Below are 18449 nucleotides of genomic sequence, written 5' to 3'. Positions count from 1 at the left end.
TAGGGTTTTCTTGAGGAGTGATTCTAACTAACGTTACATGTGATTTTTCAGCTTGCTTACTATAAAAATATATTTCCGATTTTGTAACTGCACCTCTAACTTGTGCATGGATATTATATGTATATGGCTTACAAATTGTTGTTTGTTTCGGTTTTGTATGGTCACTTGTGATATTATGGTTCTTTCATGTGTTATGAACATCTCTTAATAAGAATGTTTTAAGCATGATTTAAATGGTTTATGGAAGATATGTATAATGTGGAAAAGAAATGGAATAAGAAGTCATACTAGGTTTCAAGAGGTTTTGTGTTGCTTGGACATGAATATTGCTATTTCACTCATTCGGCCTTGGAGTAAGATTATGAAAAGATCACACTTAATCATAAGAAGATGTTTTGGCCTTCATGAGGATCTTTGATGACAAATCTTGTTTAATGCATTAGAAGATTCTAAGTTCATAAAGTTGATTGAAATGCATGTTTTCTTACAATATAGGCTTTCAGCAACCCTATGGATGAAGTGAGATCATTGGTAATTTAGAATTCTTTGTGATAAGAACAAAATTTTCGGTCATAATAGGGTTTGATGTATTTGGCCCCTACATGTTTGTCCTTGGTACATATGACTTTGATTGATATGAATGTCATGAAATGTTATAAAGGAACATGTCCGCATGTTCTACTATTTTTCAGTTGTAACCCGATATGTATTACATGAATAAATGTTCTATTTTTCAGTTGGCATCTCATGATATTGATAAGGCATTTGGCATTACATGTGTCTCTCGAAAGGTCAAAGGTTCATAGTTATGTCACATGCATTGGGATTGTGAAAACCATTTTAAGAAAAAGAGCCCTTGTTTTTAAAAGAAAAGTTTGATCACGACCTCAAATGCTAGGATGGGGGAATGTCCTAGTGGAACTCCTCTATCCTCACAAGAGTGTTTAAAATGGAGGGACGAAGTATAGTCAACGGGTCTGAAATGAATCCTAAAAGAAAATGATGCCGAAGCGAGATCACACCTTGGTCAAAGAGGTCAATGGTTGATGCGGTAACTAGTAGGGAACACATAATGAGCAGGGGAGCCATGAGGAACCCAAAGTTATGTTCATGATAAGAAAGGGGCTTTGAGCCCAAAATGTTATGCTATGAAAGAAGAAATGATCTCATAAGTATGCTAATGAACAAGTGTGAAACAATGAAAGAATGTTTTATGGAAGCAAAAGTTATGACATGTCGTGTTTTTTACACACTGTCTTGAAAAGTCAGGTGCATAAGCATAAGTTAATGTCCATGCATTCATTGTTAAGTTTGTTTCATATGCTTATGATATTTGTTGCACGTTATTTGTTTATTTATTGAGATTGTATTTATCCACTATCATTCCTTACTCGGGATAATAGAAGTTGTAGCTTTTATCAATAAGTCTGAATACAGGTTTGCATAACTGGACCCTCAGAAGATGTTGAGGCTTACGCAAGATATGGGTTTTGTGTCAAGACATCTTGAGCAAGCTAAGAACTCTGTTGTAGAGGCTAAGGTAATAGCCACGGAGTTGGGTCTGGACATAGACGTCCGCCCATCTAGGGGAATATTCTTAAGCTTGCTTGAGGATGAGACCTTGGTTCTAACCCATTCCTCTTTTGGGAAGGGACTTTCTGCTTAGCTTAATGTTTTAAGGTTTTCGGTCCCTTGTTTTGGGAGTTCATTGTGAAACTCGAAGTTTCTTTTGATGGAAACTATGTTATTAAGTATTGGGATATGATATTTTGGTACCATGCCTAATGTTTCATTTCATATGACTTAATTGACTTTCCACTGCGATATACTGCATACTGCTAGCCATTAATAGATGCATTGCATCTTATTTATCATGTACGAGGGGAAGGTAACCCTGGTGTTGCATGTCCTGACATTTCAGTTTCCGTGAAATCCTAAGTAGGGATTGGATACCTCCTCTCCCCTACCAGTGTCTACAGATTCTTGGTGGTACCAGGTTGTGTCCATGTTAGGTGTAAAAAATTGAAGGCTGTGATGCCTCCAGCTAAGAGGTGTGCCCCTAGACTGGGGTCCTAAGTCGAAGTGCCCAAGTGCTGAGGGCGTTGAGGGCAAAGTTGAGGTTGCTGGGTCGGCCGCAAGGATGGAGGAAAAGGTAGAAAAGAATGTTCTCTTAGGCTCTAAGCAACCTGTCCAGGAAGGAAATTATGAAGCCCTTTCATAAGAAGCTCTCGAAGTCCCCCCTGAAGAGGTCACGCTTGCGGCTTGTTCCAGTAGGATTTCTCCCTAAGTGAGTACATGTCTTGATGACCTAAGTATGCTTATGGGGCAGGCCGTCACCGATTTGACGATGACCTTTGATTTTGAACTGCCTTCAGGGGGTGTCGATTCTGTAAGTACTCCTCCTTTCGAATTTCCTTCTCTCCCCTCTCCAATGTTAATGCCCAGTGGTGGCGACTCCCTTGAAGAAATTTACAACACCTTTTCCTTGGGCCTGACTAGGACAGGGGCGTTAAAGTATCATGTTCCACTAATTTGCTGAGACCAATGGCACAACCAAACTTGAAGAGCAAGACTCCGTTTTAAATTCTCCTCCTGTGACTACTTCGGGAGGTGAGACCTTGCCCACTAATCTAGACAGGGTCTCCATCCCCTCCCCCTCCCGTTTTTCCTTTGGTGGCGATGGGGTTTCCACAACCAAGGTGAGGGAGGTGGTCCTCGCTGGTAGGGGAGGTGAAATTCCCAAGGGTGGCCAAGATGAAGTTGATGATGGGGGCCCTGACGGCCAAATGGATGTCGAGCAGATAGAGGCCCAAGTGGGTGGTAGTTTTGGTTGGGAGTGTCTGCGACTAAGTTGAAGGCTTCGACTGTTCCCTCCGTAGCTTTGGGACACCCCGTGTGGATTAAGGCCCCTGTAATGGGTGAGACGAGTGGGGTTGAGGATGCTGGTCCTTGCTGTCCCTCGTCTCCTTCTAGGCCAGCCGTGGAGATGGACAAGCACCTGAAGGACATGTTGTAGAAGTATGTTTTTCCTCACTTGATATTGCACGCCTTTGTTTGAGACCCCTTTGGTTACTTGTCGTGGGAGACAAAGCCCATTTAGAAGAGGAAGCCCACGAATGGCAAGTGTTCTCCTTCTTTCCAAAGAAAGAGATAGATAGCTTGTTAGCCTAGAGGGAAGAGTTGTATTGCCACTTGGAGGAGGAGGATGGGTACGCCCACGCCCTGGAAGCTGACCTTGACTCCCTTCATGAGGAGTCTTGCTAGTTGCACAACGAGATTCTTCATGTTCAGTCCCTTCACGCTTGTGATAGCTTCGCTTTGCATGAGGCAGAGATGGAGATGGCTACCACTAATGCTTAGGTGTCCCACCTGAAGTGGGCATTGACTTCCCACTGAGGCCTTGGCTTCCTATGAGGAAAGGCATGAGAAACTTGTCTAGGAGTTGTCCCAAAACAAAAAAGTCACTTTGGGAAGAGTGAAGGCAGAAGGATGCACAGATAGCCGAGCTGCAAGGGGAACTTTATGTCTTGCAGATAAGGCTACAAAAAGAAGCGTGAGAAGATAGACGCCTGGCAGGAGAAGACCCTCGAGACTGTGGCCAACTTGTACAAGCAGGTGGCAGAGCAGAGGAAAGGAAAAGAGGGGCTTGAGTCCCTGTTGGTTTCTGCCACCAATGAAATAGTCCACTTGCATCCTCAGTTGGCTATTTGAGATTGAGAAATTGAATTCAGATATGGGGCTGGTGTGGCCCGCCTGCAAGCACAACAGTTGGCCAACCCCCATACCGATAGGAGATTGAATTTGAAGGAGTTTGAGCCAGACGCAGCTTCGATTCAGTATGTGGATGCCCTTGGGCATAATGTCATGTTGAACGCCTGACGCCTTCCAGCATCCACCACCGCCAGAGTGAAGGGAGGACCTTTTACTTACTTTTGTCTACACTTGCCCCTTTTTCAGGGCTTTTTGTATGTACTCTGGATAGATATTGGCCCCTTGTTTTGGGTTTCTTGCTTTTGCTACTGTTGGCTTTTCCTCATGTCTTTTATCGTATACTATTGTGTTCACTTCTACTTTGTTTCTCTGTTATTGTTTAAGGCAGGTTTAGGGGGTGAGATAAGAATTTTGTGTTTTGTTTTAGAGTTTAAAATATTGTGTTTTAATATTATTATTGTTTTGGGATTTGAAAAAGGTGAATTGAGATTTGAAAAAGTTGAATTGCTTATTATATTTTGTATGAGGATTTGAAAAAGGTGTAATGATGAGATGAGATGAGAATTTTGTGTCTCATCCCATCCCCTAAACCTGGCACTCTAACCAACAATTGAGTTGGTTTCTAGGTGCCATCTGCAAATATCAACTCATTCAAGAGATTAATATCTTGAAGAATAAACATGCATACCCAGATTTACACACCCTAGAAAGAAAAACCCTTCATCAAATTAACATCCAATGTCATTCTGTGACTCTTAGTCTGAGGGACCCTTGATTATTTCAAGGTCCTATTGTGCCATGAGTCTATAACAGGTCAAGAACAAGAAATCTTCAAGAAACCATACAGCAAGTCATGGATACTAGTGTAAAGAAGAAAATGAACAGAAAAATCAAAGATACTAGACACATATCAAGGTAAACAAAACCCTTCACCGACAACCCAAGTTTTAGATCTAGCCTTGAATCATCATCTTGATGATGATTACAAAGGTCAGCAAGAACCCTAAAAGTTATTGATAGAAGATTCAACAAAACAACAAAATAAAACCCTAAAATTTGCCAAAAATCGAGTCTCCTTTCCTCTGGACCTTCTCCCCCATTTATCTTTCTCTCTCATCTAACTGATTCTTCCTCCACTCTCATGGATCTATCCTCGAAAGGCCCTTTCTCCACTCTGCATCTCCCTTAAAGCTTCACATGGACTCTCTAAGTCCCTTATGTTGCATGGTTCAAGGCTTAAGGCTTGTGAGAGTGTTGGGCCAAGGTGGGCCTAGATACTACCGTGTGGCCTTGGGCCATGATACCTACAATGCATTGGATCAGGTTAGCTTGGCCTTATAAAGGCTTTACAAAAAGGGCCCAGTATTAATCAAATGAACATAATATCCATGGCGCAATTAAACAAAAGCCATCTTTTCAAAATGCTGTGTATGTCAACTTTTGAGATGAAAATAAACTACTAAGTTATCTAAGCCTAGTAGGTAAAATAAGCATAATTTTTCATCAATCACAGCCCTCAACTAACTTTTTGCTTGTCTCTTAGCAAATAAAGTGTTCCACAAATCACATGCAATTGATTTCCAATCAAGCACTTGATACCTTTCTTTTGAAATAAAGTTTACCAAACATCAGAGTTTAGGAGTCCATATATACAGAAGTTAGTCTCACCAGATATTTAGTTCCAAAGAGAAGTTTATACGTTGAATTGTTAAACAACCAAGATAAGAAAGTAGAAAGAATGAAAATATTGTTGTCTACTAAGTATATATTTCTGTGTATAGATTCCAAGGTTGACCACCAGAAGTCATTAATTGTCTCATCCATAGCAGCTGCTCGAGAGGGACCTAAAGATCTTACTCTAATTCAAAATCATTGTAATAGTGACTTTCACACTACTACTCTTTAAAAGACCCCTTTATTTGTTACTTTTTTTTAAACCCCTGGCTTGTCCCTTTTCTTGAGTGATTTTCAATACTTAGTCTAGTTTCTTCCTAAGTCAATAGGATATGGTTCATCAGAGCCTTAAACAATTGGTTAGTCTGATTAGTTAATGGCACCATGGTGTTAGTCCAAGTAATCTAAGTGTAAGTGGTGTTAGTCTTCAGCAGAAACCTCTTTTTCTTTTAACACAAACAGTTTCTTGTTTCTAGTGACAAAAAAAAAAAAAATGAATAAACACCTATCTTGACCTAAATTCTTTGAAAGAAAAAGTCTTAAAGTAATTCCCAACTTCATCAAATCTGATCAGGGCATCCAAATTGGAAAGAAAAGAGCCAGTGCTGCTATTACTTAACCAATCATTGACAAGTCTTCTGGTGGTGCATTATGGCATGTAAGACTAAAACTAAAAGTCCCACCCCCAACCAGAAATCAGCATTGTCCTCAACAATTCAGAATAGTAATGTGCAGCAAAGAGTATGAAGATAACAGATAGAGGATGTGAGAGAAGTGAGTACCTGAGTGAGGTTGAATGATGAGGAAAAATATAACAATAGAAAGGAAACTTTGTAAAGGAAAGAATTATTTGTGCTGCAAAAAATAAAAATAAAAAAATAAAAAAAACTTAATGAAAACATAATCATCTGAAAAAGTAATGGGATCAAGAAAGCTCAAAGTAGACGCCTCAGATGAGAAAGTAGAAAGGAAAGGTTTGAGTTTTTGACCATTGACTTTCAAAGTGTTTCCATTATGAGGATTTATGAGTTCCACAGCTCCATGTGGAAAGATAGATTCTACCAAGTAGGGGCCATTCCATTGAGATTTCCACTTTCTAGGGAACAAGTGGAGACGAGAGCTATATAAAAGAACTTGCTGGTTTGGTGGGAAGGACTTCCTTTGAATATGTTTATCATGAAAGTGTTTCATACGTTCCTTGGAAAATTTAGAATTGTCATATGCATCCCTTCTAAGTTCTTCTAGCTTAGCAATCTGCAATTTCCTTGTCTAACCAGCTTGGTCAGTGTGAAAGTTATAAACTATTCAATAGCCCAATATGCTCTATGTTCTAAATCCACTATTACATGACACACTTTTCCATACACCAATCTATAAGGTGACACACCTAAAATTGTTTTATAAGCAGTACAATAGACCCAAAGAGCATCAGACAACCTCAAAGACAAATCTTTCTTGTTAGGGTTGACAGGTTTTTCAAGAATGTGTTTTAGTTCCCTATTCGCTAATTCAGCTTGCCCATTTGTATGAGGGTGATAAGGTGTGGAAACCTTATGATGAATCCCATATTTTTTCATTAAAGCTAAGAAGGGCTTGTTACAAAAACGGGTGCCATTATCATTGATTATGGCTTTATGCATACCAAACCTTGCAAAAATATTTTCCTATAAAAATCTCAAAACAACTTGATGATCACCATTTCTACATGGGATTGCCTCAACCCATTTAGAAACATAGTCAACAACAAGCAAAATATACAGGTAACCAAAAGATGAAGGAAATGACCCCGTAAAATCTATTCCCCAGCAGTAAAAAATCTCTATTTCTAAAATGGGTTGCATTGGCATCATATTTCTCCTATTATTCCTTCTAGTTTTTGACAAGGTTCACAAGTCTTACAAAAACTATAGGCATCTTTGGACCTGGTTGGCCAATAGAAACCACTTTGTAATATTTTGGCTACTGTTTTATTGGTTAAAAAATGTCCTCCACAAGTCTTAGAATGGCAAAAGTACAGAATTGCAGAAATCTCATCATTAGGAACACATTTCCTAATTATCTGGTCAGAACAATATTTAAAAAGATAAAGGTCATCAAGTTAGGCTCAGCTTTTAGCCGTCTAAAGTCTTGAGTTGTCCAATGAACTGGAGTCTGTCCTGTAACCAAAAAATTAACCAGGTCAGCATAAAAGGGTAAAACATCAACTAAAAATAGTTGCTCATCAGGAAAAGAATAAGAAATTAAAGGAGTTTGAATAGTTGATTCTAGTGTAAGTTGAGATAGGTGATCTGCCAGTACATTCTCCACCCTTTCTTGTCTTTTATTGTGATGTTAAACTCCTATAGCAGAAGTATCCATTTGATTAGCATTGGTTTTGCATCTTTCTTGGTTAACAAAAACTTGAGTGCTGCATGGCCGGTGAATATAATGACAAGTGAACCAAGCAAGTTTGCTCTAAATTTATCTAATGCAAATACTATAGCTAGTAATTATTTTTCTGTGGTGGAACAATTTTTCTGAGCACTATTCAAAGTCTTACTAGCATAGTATATTACATAAGGCAAATTATTTCTTCTCTCGCCAAGTGCAGCTCCCATAGCAAAATCACTAGCATCACACATTATTTCAAAAGGAAGTGTCCAATTTGGGGATTGGATGATAGGTGCAGTGGTGAGAAAAGATTTTAATTGGTCAAAAGAAGTTTGACAGTCCTCAGTCCATACAAAACTCACATCATGCCTTAATGCTTGGCTAAGAGATTTGGAAATAGAACTGAAATTTTTGATGAATCTCCTTTAGAAACCAGCATGGCCTAAGAAAGATCTAACATCTTTCACACTCCTAGGTGCAGGTAAGTTTGAAATCAGGTCTACCTTAGACTTGTCAACCTCAATACCCCGTGAAGACACAATATGACCAAGGACTATTCCTTGGTGTACCATAAAATGACATTTTTTCGAATTTAAAGCAATTGCTTTTCTTCACACCTAGTCAAAATAATTTTTTAAATTAGCCAAACAGGAATCAAATGACTTTCCAAACATTGAGAAATCATCTATAAAAAATTTTACAATATCTTCAATTAAGTCATTGAAAATGCTTAGCATGCACCTCTGGAAACTGGCTGGGGCATTGCATAGTCCAATGGACATTCTTTTGAAGGCAAAAGTCCCAAAGGGGAAAGTGAAGGTAGTATTCGCTTGATCCTCAGGGGCAATTTCTATCTAGTAATACCCAGAAAACCAATTAAGAAACAGTAATACTCATGTCTAGCCACCTTTTCTAAAATCTGGTCAAGGACGGGTAATTGGAAATGGTCTTTCCTAAAGGCTACATTTAGCCTTTTATAACCTATAAAAATCCTCCATCCAGTTTTCATTCTTGTGGGTACTAATTCCCCTTTTTCATTTTTTACAACACTGACCCCAGATTGTTTTGTTATTAGGTGAATTGGGCTTATCCACTTGCTATCTACTATAGGGTAAATAATACCTATATGTAGCAGTTTCATGACTTCATTTTTCACCACTTACTTCATTGTAAGGTTTAGTCTCCTTTGCATCTCCCTAGAAGGTCTTCTAGCATCCTCCTCTAAATATATTCTATGGGAACAAGTTAGAGGTTTATGCCTTTCGTATTAGCAATTGTCCACCTAATGGCTGACCTGTGCTATGTCAGCACCTTCAGTAGCTTACCCTCCTGTTCAGTGGTCAACTGAGATGATATTACAACTAGAAATGTGTTATCAGGTCCCACATAAGAATACTTTAATTCTGATGGCAAAGGTTTCAAATCCAAAATTAGATTTTTTTCAGTGGAGGGTTTTGATGGTGTTGCCATAGAAGGTAATGGTTCAAATTTAAGTCTCCACTGTGTATCATTTGGGTTACCTACAGCAAAAACAGTGGAGATATTGTTAGTATCCGCAAAAAGAATTGAGGAGTCTTCTAACTCCTCCCAATGGTCACCAAAACCATAAATGAACAGAGAGTTTTCATCAAGAATGTTCTCCAAAGCATTGACTTATTGGACTTCCTCTACTTCTTAAGGTTGCCTATACAAATTAAAAATGTTAATTTCCAAAGTCATATTACCAGTGCTTAACTTTAAAATACCACTTCTACAATTTAGTATGGAATTAGAAGTTGCAATGATTGGTCTCCCTAAAATCACTTGGCTGAGGAAATGTTTGAATGAGCAATTAGCTCGATATTTAATACCACAAAATCCATTGGATAATAAAATTTATCCACTTGTACTATTACGTCTTCCACAACCCCATTTGGAATTTTATGGATCTGTCGGCTAATCTCAAAATTATAGAAGTGGGTTTAATTCTCCCAATCCTAACTGCTCATAGACACTAGAGGGCAACAGATTCACTCTTGAAACTAAATCCAACAAAGCCTTGCCAATTTTTGAGTTTCCTATGATACAAGAGATAATGGGTGAACCAGGACCGGTTCTGGATTATGGCATTGACTTGTTCAGTAAGGAAAGCCTATTTTTGGACTTGTTGATGACATCTAAGAGGGGAATGTTTATTCTCACTTGCTTAAAGATTTCCAAAATCTCAGAAGTTTGTTTTTCTTTATGCAAAGAAATCAATCTATGAGGAAATGGAGCAGGTATGGTACAAGTAGGTATTTCAGAATTTACAGTGCTTAAGTCACCTTTTTCTAACTAAGAGTTAGACTTTTTACCTGAGTTGCTTGTACTGTGGACAAGAGTGTCCAAAATCTTACCACTTCTCAAGGTTGTGATAGCTTTCACAGTGTTCACATTAACCCCCTCTACCATTCCCTAAGGTTGTTGAATCTGCCCTTGTGGATTGGGTTGTGGTTGGGCTGGAAATTTTCCTATTTCTTGGGCACTCATAGAGGTAGTTACCTTTGTAAGTGTCCCTCTGATGTTATTTATGGCTTGAGAGTTTTGGTGATTTACAGTGGCTTGGCTTTGCATGAACTAATGGAGGTTAACAGAGAGTTGTTGTATAGTTTCTTCCAAAATTTTCTTTTGGATTGGGTGGGGTTGGTTGGGATATTGTGAAGGTCTTGGTGGTGGTGCTGTTGAATAGGGTACATATGGGGCTAGTCCTGGAGCTATTGAAGAAGATGCATGTTGGTTAGTTCTCCAACTTAAGTTAGGGTGATTTCTCCAACCTGCATTACAAGTGTTAGAAAATGGTCCAGGATAATTTTTAGAAATCATATTAACAACATTGGACTGATCTAACAAAACTTCTGTAAAAGCAGGTATTGTGGGGCATGTACTGGTACTATACCCTTGGTCCTCACATATGCCACACTTTTCAGGAGTTGGGGATATCACATGCACCTCATCAACTTTCTTAAGTTCAATGGATTCTAATTTCTTAGAAATCAATGTTATCCTAGCATGCAAATCATCATCTTCCTTTAGATTGTACTTTCCACCTCGACTAACAGTTCTTGGATTTTTCAGATCTATCTCCAAAATTAGAGACATCCCATAATTTGGCATTCTTAGCCAAATAATCAAAAGTATTCAAAAGCTTCTTCTAGTTCTTTATTAAAAATTCACCATTGCTTACGGTTCCAACAAACTACCTCATTGTTTGTTGTAACCCTTCATAGAAAAAACTGATGACCCTCCAATGTCCATAACCATGATAGGGACAAGCATTCAACAAATCTTTAAACCATTCTCAGCATTGGTAAAATGTTTCAACATCGTTTTGGCTAAAGTTCATAATCTGTCTTTTCAAGGCATTGGTCCTATGCATTGGATTTCTTTTTTTAAGAAATTCAGTTTGGATTTCCTGCCAAGTCCCAATGGATCTAGGTCTTAAAGAGTTCAGCCATGTTTTAGCCTTATCTTTTAGGGAAAATGGGAAGAATTTTAACCTTATGACTTCTTTAGTGCATATACGATCCATGGATGCAGAACACACTTCTTCAAATTCTTTAATATGCAAATAAGGATTTTCAAATTCATTGCCATGAAAATGTGATAATAAGGGAATCATCCCAGGTTTGAAATTAAAATTATTTGCATTCAAAGGTTGAATAATGCAAGATGGGGGACTGGTTCTAACAGGCTGTAAGTGTTCTCTTAGTGTCCTATTCTAATTCATGACCTCTCTTTCCTGATGCTCAGTTTCTTCCATGTTACTAAGATTTCAGATGAGGACTCAAAATATATAGATGCAAACTCGGTGGATGAGAATGATTCTGACCTAACCAGTCATGATGTCATGTCTCTGGTACAAACAGACATGCACCCCAAAGGGAAACCCAAGTGCACAATAATAGAAATAAATCAACACAGAGTAAGAGATGTCATCCAATTTATGAAAAGATTGATAGAATTTAGCAACTCATTTATTTTGCAAAGAAAACTATATTGTTCACCAATTGTCCCTAGCAACGGTGCCAAAAACTTGATACCCACCAATTTATGCTTCCATGTGCAAAAGCATAATTAATGTATAAAGTGAGATTCCACGGTCATTTCCTTAGCGACAGCAAGTTCCACGTGTTTCATAATGCAAAGATATGAAAATAGAGAAGCAAATAAAGTGTAGGAGACTATATGCACTTAGGAATTTATGTATAGGATATTTACAAATTAGTAAATGAAGTATGTTCAGTGATTGAAGAGGGAATGCTAGATGCTTGTTTCTATTTTGGAAGATGATAGGTGACTAAAATTGACTTCAAAATTAATAATAGGAGATTTGAAAGAAGATCCTAGTGCCGAGAGCTTAAGTTCTAAATGTAGTGAAAACAAGTTCACTCAAAAGATGGTAATTAAATTTGAAACTAAGATAAAGGTCTTAACAACAAGTTAACAAACACTTGGGATGCAAGTTAGGGTTTTACTCTAACCAAACGAAAGAGTTGGTTTTCTAGGTGCCATATGCTAACATCAACTAACTCAAGAGATTAATATTTTGAAGAATAAACATGCATACTCAGGTTTACACTCCAACTTGTACTAGCAGGTGGCAGAGCTAAGGAAAGGGAAAGAGGGGCTTGAGTCCCAGTTGGTTTCTGCCAACAATGAAATAGTCCACTAGCATCCTCTGCTGGCTATTCGAGATCAGGATTTTGAATTTATATATGGGGCTGGTGTGGCCCGCGTGCAAGCACACCTGGTGGCCAATCCCCGTATTGATCTGAGGAGATTGATTTTGAAGGAGTTTGAGCCAAACGCAATCTCGGCTCAGTATGTGGACGCCCCTGAGCGTAGTGTCATGACTGATGCCTTCCCGCATCCACCACCCCCCAGAGTGAAAGGAGGACCTAATTACTTACTTTTGTGTACACCTATCCCTTTTCTCAAGCTTTTTTTATGTACTATGGATAGATATTGGCCCTTTTTTTGGGCTATTTGCACTATGGATAAATGTTGGCCCCTTGTTTTGGGCCTTTTGCTTTTGCTACTATTGGCTTTTCCTTGTGCCTTTGATCATAACCTATTGTGTTCAAGTCTGTTTCCTTTCTCTGTTGTAATTGTCTTATGGTATTAATCTAACCATACGATTGATTGGTTTTTGGGTTCCATATGCCAATATCAACTCACTCAAGAAATTAATATTTCGAAGAATAAACATGCATACTCAGATTTACACACCATAGAAAGAAAAACCCCTCATCAAATTAATATCAAATGTGATTTTGTGACTCTTAGTCAGAGGGACCCTTGATTATTTCAAGGTCCTATTGTGTTGTGAGTCTACAACAGGTCAAGAACAAGAAATCTTCAACAAACCATACAACAAATCATGGATATTAATGTAATGAAGAAAATGAATAGAAAATTGCAGATACCAAACACATATTGAGGTAAACAAAACCCTTCACTCACAACCCAAGTTCCAGATCTAGCCTTGAACCATCACCTTGATGAAGGTTACAAAGCCCAGCAAGTACCCTAAAAGTTATTGACAGACGATTCAACAATACAACAAAATAAAATCCTAAAATTTCCCAAAAATCGAGTTACCTTTCCTCTGGACCTTCTCCCCCTCTTATCCTTCTTTCCATCATCCCTTTCTCTCTCATCTAGCTGGTTTTTCCTTCACTTTCATGGATCTGCCCTCAAAGGGTTCCCTTTCTCCTCTCTGCATCTCTCTCAAAGCTTCCCGTGGACTCTCTAAGTCCCATGGGCCTAGATATTGCCATGTGGCCTTGGGCCATGATACCTGCAATGCATTGGATCAGATTAGTTTGGTGTTATAAAGGCTTTACAAAAAAGGCCTAGCATTAATCAAATGAACATAATATCCATGGTGCAATTAAACAAAAGCCATCTTTTCAAAATGTTGTGCATTTCAAATTTTGAGATGAAAATAAACCACTAAGTTATCTAAACCTAGTAGGTAAAATAAGCATAATTTCTCATTAATCTATAGTGCTGACCTCTATCTAGCGAGCATTCTTCCTTCCTTCTCACCTCATTGTTCTTTTGCATGCTCAAGTTATTATGGATGAGGCGGCGCCCTTGATCTCACTGACTGGAGTACTAGTCACACCGGTCATCCTAATGACCTCGCCCGATCGACCTTTTATTCTTATCTTTAGAATAGCTTGGATTCTTGTTCTCCAACTTCGTTTCTTGTCTTCTTGGCTCTAAGAGAGCTTGCCACGTGTCTTTAGCATTCACAAAGTTTTTTGCTTAGTCCATGAACTCCCTTAAGGTGGAGGAAGTTTTACTAGCCAACTTAGCCATGAATGGGCTTCAAGGCCAGATGGCCCCTAAGAGGGCAGCCAGGGTGAGCTTTTCATCCTGGTCGACCATGGTTAGCCTCTCTTTGTTGAAGCATGTTAGATAGGCTTTTAGGCTCTCTCCTTTATTTTGCTTTATGGTTAGCAGATAGGTGGCTAGTCTACGGCGCCTTCTACTCGCCACAAATTTTGTTAGGAACTACTTTTCCAACTCTTCCAAACTGCCAATGGATTCAAGACGCAAAGTTATAAACCAACCCCGTGCTATTCTTTTTAACGTTAACGGGAAAGTACGACAAGCCACCTCTCCAAGAAAGTCGTGGAGAGTCATATGCACCTTGAAGTTTTCAAGGTGATCGACACGGTCTTTGGACCCATCTTATAAGTCGATTTGTGGAACTTTAAACTTGGGCGGTAAGGGTACCACCATGACATCCTCACTGTATGGAAGAACCGTGTGAGTGAGCAGCTACTCAACAGAATTGGAACCGTGTGGGTGGCCTTTTCTTTTCCATCTCTTCACTGTTCACTCCTCTAGTGTTGTGCGCATCTCCTTCCAGCTGCCCATTTTGAATGGGAGGGGCATTGTCCTTCTACCGTTTTAACTCCTCGTTCTCCTTTTGTAGTTGCTGATAATTGTCGTTGCCTACTTTAGTTTTTCCTCCGCTTCTGCAAACCTCATCTCCACTTTTGCCATGCTCGTCTCTAGATTACGGTTTGCGTGTGATTGTGTAATAGTTGGCATGTGAAAATCACATTGAAGTCTGTAAAGATACCATAGACAGTGCCACTGTAAAAGACGTATTTCACACCACCAACCACATGGATGACGTACAACAAGAATGGGGCACTAGGTGCCCGGGGGACACTCTGATGCCAAAGTCAGAGAGATAGTATGAGTTTAAGTCTATTAAGAAGTCATGTGAAGCATTTGTTACCTCCTGTAGGTTATTTATAGAGGGATATGGATGTGCTAGTAACTGTTGATAATTGCCAATCCCATGCAAAATCTATCAATAACAGGAGAGGATAATTGTCTTGTTTTATAGGCATCATCCCGCCTAGGATGATCATCCCAAACCTTGGGCTTTATCTCCAAGTCCCTGAGGAGTTATCTGTAACTACTTGAAGAGTTATCTAACACATGACTGTGGCTGTGGTCCTCCCAGACTCAGGGAATTCCTTGGGCTGGTCTCCTTAGTCATGGGCTTGGCACTGTGGGGGCCCAAAGATCCCCTCCAAATACTATGAAACATTTTTGTGCTATCAATGTAAGAATACAAGAATTGCACAACTATGGTATGTATTTTTTCTCAAAAATTTTAGTTTTGATCACTTAACAAATTTGACATATACTTTCTATTCATTCTAACACATAACCGTATTTTTGTACCAATAGTTGTCGAGCAATTGTTGAAGTAGATGATGGTATAGGACAATTAGCTACAGTGATATTTGGTGCAATTGTAGAGGAAGCATTAGGCTGTTCAGCAATTTATTTCATGAATCATACAATCGATGTGACATAGTATTACATTTTTTAACCCATTCAATTCAAATCATAGAAAAAATTTTCTTTATACCATCAAATTTTAATTACTCTAATTTGCAAAAACGTTATAAATCAAAATAGTTTTATAGTAAGATGTTTCCATTTAAATTCCTTTGAAGCTTCAATTTTGTACATTTACATTCTTTATTTATTTAATAATGACATATAAGTACCAAACTCATATCATCTAGGAGCATCTCTCATTCTAAGAAAATATCGCCGAAGAAACTTCACAAAATGAGTGGATAATTCAACTTAGACTAGACAGATGAACTCAAACAATAGCACCACAAAAAATACAATATCCTTTTAATTCATCTTGTAGAAAAGTATGAAACATGCTGATTAGGTTATTTACTAGAAAATAAGCTACTTGATTTATCCTCTCCTACATATTGTTTGTATGACTTCAATTTGGAAACTTCTATCAAACTACAATCAATATTAAGCATGTATATTGCTTGGTTTTGTAAACTTGTACCAAACTTTTTTAGGATGCATATTACCATGTCTGACGCATATATGATCTTATTTTGAGATGTATAGTTGAAATATACAATCGGTTTATTTTATTTTGGTATGTATATTATTATAATGGATGCGTATATTCCTTTATTTTGAGATGCATAGTTAACATATACGGTTATTTTATTTTATTTTTCCATCTATATTACTATGTTTGATGTGTATATGACTTTATTATGAGATGTATAGTTGATATGCTATGATTGATGTGTAAGTTATTTTATTTTTCTATGTATATAGTTAATATATATTATTAGATTATTTTCTTTGAAGTAGGCAAACGTTCCTTGGACGTTGCACCACCATTAGTAGGACTGTTCATCTGAGTTCTGACCCGGGAACCCGGGTTTCAAACTTAGGCCGAAACCCATACTGGATTAGCCTGTACCAGAACCAGGTCAGAACCAAGATGAATTTAAAACCCGGACTCCAAGTTGAACACTTTTTTTTTCCAGTTCAGTTTCAATGTTTTGAATATTTTGATGTTTACGTATAGCTTATCTCCATTCTCCATTGTACCAATTGAAAACGTTTGACTCTAGTCCATTGTACCAAGTGAAAGCATTGTGCTATAGTCCATTGACTTTATCCCTAGCAATCTAATCTCTAGAGTATCAAAACCCAAAATTATAATATATGAAATTACATATCAAAAGTGGATAACATAGAGCCACCAATACATTTTTTTTTTTTTTTATAAATAACATAGAGCCACCAATACATAACTAGTAAAGCCACAACTGCAACTCCGTGGCATGCATGATATTGGAGAATATGGTAGCACCAAAGCCACAAGAGAAGCCAACCCAGTTCATGAAAATGTTAGCCAAATCATTTACACAAAGGAATGGGAAGTGGGAAACCAACCCTATCATTATTATCATTCTATAACTAGTAAATGAAATAAAAGGAACAATAAATGTAGGATATTTTATTACTTTAATTTACAATAGATGGGATAGGGAGGGTTTAAAAGTGATGAACACGAGAAAGTGATGAACACGAGAAGACTTCTAACTTTAATTTGCAAAACTTTCCTATGGAGGATTAGAGAAAAGGCAGGATATAAGCTATAAATTTCATTGGCATACTAAACATATAATTATAAAAATACGTAGTATTATAGTGACTATTGTGAACAATGGCAAACGTGTGAGGGTCATAAGAAAATATGTCCATTACACAATAAATGATTTTCCTGAAATCTTTACTGTGCAGCCAGAAAATTAAGTATATGGTTTCTGTTAGGCAGAAAGAAACATGTGAAAATGTAAAGATACAAAGATCACAATTTTCAGCACTCAAGAACACAACCGAGTCCCCTGCAACGAGCTTCTTGTGATTCATGAATGTGCTCCACCCAGTTGTCAATAGAGAATAATGACATAAAAGAGTTTAGATAGCAAAATAACAAAAAAACCCCTTGTTTATACCCATTATTAACAACATATACTTTATATCCATGTTTAACAAAATAACAAAAAAAAAAGAAAAAAAGATCTATCAAAGATTCTTCCATTCAAACATTTTCATCATAACATACCCAAATCAACAAAGTAATAAAAGGAAAATACCCTAAAAAAACCATTACAGAGAAAGCAAGCCAAGACCAATACTACTTGTTGCTCTGAGGGTGAGTTTTTTTTTTTTTTTTCCCTTTTCATTTTCTGTACCACACTCCAATCTGGGTCGTTTTCATTTCATTTTCTACACAAAAGTTACAGAGAAGTATTTCCTTAGTTCTTTGTTTTCTACACAAATGTTACCCAAATCACATAGAACAAACCTTTGGGTCAAGACGGTGAGTCGGCGACAAAGATGATGAGGTCAAGAGGATGACGGGGTTTCTTCGATAGGAACTTACCTAATTGCATTCATCATGAATAAGTTTTGTTTTTTCCCCCAGGGCGGGGGTGTTGGGGGGGGGGGGTGCCCCCTTGTTTTCCTATATATTATGTGATTTTGAACATATAAGCTCGTCTTATTTTGGATCCTGTGCTTGATTGTAGGCTTCATAAGCTGTTGCATGGGAAGATTAGGAGAAGATCTAGAGTTGCAACCTCAGGCAAACCTGGCCCATCTATTACCAAAAGAGGATCTAAGAAGAAAAAGGTATGGCATTTATCTCGTATTATAGTTTATGAGAAAACTTGAAATCCTTTTGTATATTCAGATTTTTTGCTTTGTTATTCATGAAAATGTTTCACTTTCCTAAGTTCTTGTACTAGAACTATTTTTTTCAACACAACAAGGCACGAACATCTTTTCATGAAAAA

At 37.9% G+C, this 18449-nt stretch overlaps 1 long non-coding RNA gene across 1 annotated transcript; it reads right to left on the bottom strand.

Annotated features, from left to right (window-relative positions):
• Positions 1–4516: 4516 nt before the first annotated feature.
• Positions 4517–13490, bottom strand: LOC118344994. The gene is made up of 3 exons (XR_004798703.1): positions 13375–13490; positions 6168–7541; positions 4517–5015 (listed from the first exon to the last, which is right to left on the bottom strand). It is a non-coding gene; the product is annotated as an uncharacterized LOC118344994 (long non-coding RNA).
• Positions 13491–18449: the final 4959 nt, after the last annotated feature.

The sequence above is a fragment of the Juglans regia genome, chromosome 2 (assembly GCF_001411555.2).
Source record: "Juglans regia cultivar Chandler chromosome 2, Walnut 2.0, whole genome shotgun sequence".
NCBI classification, from domain to species: domain Eukaryota; kingdom Viridiplantae; phylum Streptophyta; class Magnoliopsida; order Fagales; family Juglandaceae; genus Juglans; species Juglans regia.
This window is presented reverse-complemented; position numbering and strand designations above follow the sequence as displayed.